Source organism: Coregonus lavaretus, assembly GCF_964263955.1.
Source record: "Coregonus lavaretus genome assembly, chromosome: 32".
Lineage (NCBI taxonomy): Eukaryota > Metazoa > Chordata > Actinopteri > Salmoniformes > Salmonidae > Coregonus > Coregonus lavaretus.
This window is the reverse complement of record NC_140019.1, coordinates 32,160,486-32,164,660: the sequence shown is the minus strand read 5'-3', so window position 1 is coordinate 32,164,660 and position 4,175 is coordinate 32,160,486.

Below are 4,175 nucleotides of genomic sequence, written 5' to 3'. Positions count from 1 at the left end.
GAGGGGTACGGTCCGGAGGAACGGTGCTGGGTGCCCAGGAGGGACATCCTCGATCCATCCCTCCTGACTGAGTTCCACCGTGGGCATCCCACGCGCCCGGGTCCGCGTCCTCCTGGCCGTCCCCGAGGCCGGGGTCGGCGCACGGCTGGAGCCGCGCGTCAAGGGGGGGGGGTACTGTCACGGATTCTGCCGAGACTGCTCCTCCTCCTGGTTCGGGCAGGCTTCGGCGTTCGCCGTCCCCGGAGTACTAGCTGCCACCGCTCTATGTTTCGTAGTGTGATTGCTTTTGTCTGTCTTTTACACCTGTGTCCATTTGTGTGTTGATTACTTGTCTTATAAGTTCCTTGTTTTGCATTAGTCTGATTGTGTGTTGTTGTTTTCTGCCTGTCGTGCAGAGCTGCGTGTCTGCACTCTGTCTTTGTTTGGGATTATTGTTTACGCGTGTTTGCGTAATTGCCTCGCCTCCGTCTGTTTTCTAGGTCGTGTTTTGTTTGTTGCTCTTTGGACTATAAAAGTCTTTTGGACGTATCCTCTGTGTCCTGCGCCTGACTCCTCCACCACATCCACATCGGAACTACTGACACGACAGCCCCAAAACATCACTGCTCTAGAGGAGATCTGCATGGAGGAATGGGCCAAAATACCAGCAACAGTGTGTGAAAACCTTGTGAAGACTTACAGAAAACGTTTGACCTGTGTCATTGCCAACAAAGGGTATATAACAAAGTATTGAGAAACTTTTGTTATTGACCAAATACTTATTTTCCACCATAATTTGCAAATAAATTCATAAAAAATCCTACAATGGGATTTTCTGGATTTTTCTTCCTAATTTTGTATGTCATAGTTGACGTGTACCTATGATGAAAATTACAGGCCTCTCTCATCTTTTTAAGTGGGAGAACTTGCACAATTGGTGGCTGACTAAATACTTTTTTTCCCCACTGTAATTAGTTAAAGAAAATTGTGATAAATAAAAAAGTATACCAGTTTCATTTAAGGACCAAAGGATTGACAGCCGTCCCATATAGATTGCAAAAATAGTTGGGAAGAGATTTTTGACGTACCGATTCCACGGCATAGTGTTTATGAACTGATACACAAAACGACGCCGGATTCAAAACTTCAAATTTTTCAATTTAAATTATTATACAAAATTATTGCTACCAATAGAATGTTATTTATATGGGGGATACAATCTTCCCAGCTCTGCAGATTTTGCTGCGAAGAAACAAAATCATTAGATCATTTGTTTTGGTACTGTCCATTTGTAGCTTGTTTTTGGACACAGGTCCAGGAATGGCTGAAGGATTGCAATATTTACCTGGAGCTAACCCTGCAGATCGCATTACTGGGTGATCTGAAAAGTCATAATCAATCGCTCAATAATATAATAATACTTTTAGCAAAACTGTTTATTTTCAATTTACAATCTGTAGAAACAATGAGAATAGAACGGTTCAGAACTTTTGTGAAACATCACAGTACAGTTGAAAAATATATGGCAAATAGAAATCCAATATGGATGGTGTTAAGAGATAGATGGGAGGTGTTGAATGGAGCTGAAGGATGGGACTAATAACAACTAGCAACAACTAATAACAACAAGATAACTAATGTAAAGCATACTGTGTCCATAATAAGTATATAGGTTATAGGTTGAGAGCTTTTGTGAAAGAGCACAGTTAGAAAGATATGGTATATAGAAGCAAACCAGATGGACATCATGAAAATGATCGGAGAGGTTGAGGGTAGACGAAGTTCAGGAGTAAAAACAAACAAAATTGAATTATTGTAAAACTGACTGTGTCCATAAAATGTACACTACCGTTCAAAGGTTTGGGGTCACTTAGAAATGTCCTTGTTTTAGAAAGAAAATCAATTTTTTTGTCCATTAAAATAACATCAAATTGATCAGAAATACAGTGTAGACATTGTTAATGTTGTAAATGGCTATTGTAACCATTTTGCAATTATGTTAGCACAGCTGAAAACTGTTGTGCTGATTAAAGAAGCAATAAAACTGGCCTTCTTGAGACTAGTTGAGTATCTGGAGCATCAGCAATTGTGGGTTCGATTACAGGAGCAAAATGGCCAGAAACAAATAACTTTCTTCTGAAACTCATCAGTCTGTTCTTGTTCTGAGAAATGAAGGCTATTCCATGTGAGAAATTGGCAAGAAACTGAAGATCTCGTACAACGCTGTGTACTACTCCCTTCACAGAACAGCGCAAACTGGCTCTAAGCAGAATAGAAAGAGGAATGGGAGGCCCCGGTGCACAACTGAGCAAGAGGGCAAATACATTAGAGTGTCTAGTTTGAGAAACAGACGCCTCACATATCCTCAACTGGCAGCTTCATTAAATAGTACCCGCAAAACACCAGTCTCAACGTCAACAGTGAAGAGGCGACTCCGGGATGCTGACCTAGGCAGAGTTGCAAAGAAAAAGCCATATCTCAGACTGGCCAATAAAAATAAAAGATTAAGATGGGCAAAAGAACACAGACACTGGACAGAGGAAGATTGGAAAAAAGTGTTATGGACAGACTAATCGAAGTTTGACGTGTTTGGATCACAAAGAAGAACATTTGTAAGATGCAGACCAGATGAAAAGATGCTGGAGGAGTGCTTGATGCCATCTGTCAAGCATGGTGGAGGCAATGTGATGGTCTGGGGGTGCTTTGGTGGTGGGAAAGTGGGAGATTTGTACAGGGTAAAAGGGATCTTGAAGAAGGAAGGCTATCACTTCATTTTGCAACGCCATGCCATGCCCTGCGGACGGTGCTTAATTGGAGCCAATTTCCTCCTACAACAGGACAATGACCCAAAGCACAGCTCCAAACTATGCAAGAACTATTTAGGGAAGAAGCAGTCAGCTGGTGTTCTGTCTATAATGGAGTGGCCAGCACAGTCACCGGATCTCAACCCTATTGAGCTGTTGTGGGAGCAGCTTGACCGTATGGTACGTAAGAAGTGCCCATCAAGTTAATCCAACTTGTGGGAGGTGCTTCAGGAAGCATGGGGTGAAATCTCTTCAGATTACCTCAACAAATTGACAACTAGAATGCCAAAGGTCTGCAAGGCTGTAATTGCTGCAAATGGAGGATTCTTTGATGAAAGCAAAGTTTGAAGGACATAATCATTATTTCTAACCTTGTCAATGACTACATTTCCTATTCATTTTTGCTATATTTCCTATTCAAACACATTGAATGTATGTTTTCATGGAAAACAAGGAAATGTCTAAGTGATCCCAAACTTTTGAACGGTAGTGTATATATAAAAAGGCGCTGGCAGCAAGCTGATAGGTCTGCTGTTAGAACCAGTAAAGGCCACTTTACCACTCTTGGGTAGCATCATTACTTTGGCTTCCCTCCAGGCCTGAGGACAAAGACTTTCCTCTAGGCTCAGATTAAAGATGACAGAAAGGAGTGCTATAGGGTCAGCTACCATCCTCAGTAGCTTTCCATCTAAGTTGTCAATGCCAGGAGGTATCAATAACAATAATTTTTCCACCTCTCCCACACTAACTTAACAAAATTCAAACTTGCAATGCTTTTCTTTCATTATTAGATTGTTTTATGCATGAGTACGATGGCTCACTGTTCGTTGTTGGCATTTCCTGCCTAAGTTTGCCCACTTTGCCAATGAAGTAATCATTAAAATAATTGGCAACATCAAATGGTTTTGTGATGAATACGCCCTCTGATTCGTTGAAAGATGGAGTTTTATTCGTCTTCTGGCCATAATTTCATTTAAAGTACTCCAAAGTTTTATATCATTGATCTTGGCTTCATAATACAGTTTCTTCTTCTTTTTATTGAGTTTAGTCACATAATTTCTCAATTTGCAATAGGTCAGCCAGTCAGATGTGTAGCCAGACTTATTAGCCACTCCTTTCGCCCGATCTCTTTCAACAATACAGTTTTTCAATTCCTCATCAATCCATGGAGCCCTAACAGTTCTAACAGTCAGTTTCTTAACAGGTGCATGTTTATCAATAATTGGAAGAAGCAATTTCATAAATTCATCAAGTGCAGCGTCTGGATGCTCCTTATTAATCAAACCAGACCAACAAATATATTTTACATCATCCACATACAGTTGAAGTTTACATACACTTAGGTTGGAGTCATTCAACCACTCAACACATTTCTTGTTAACAAACTATAGT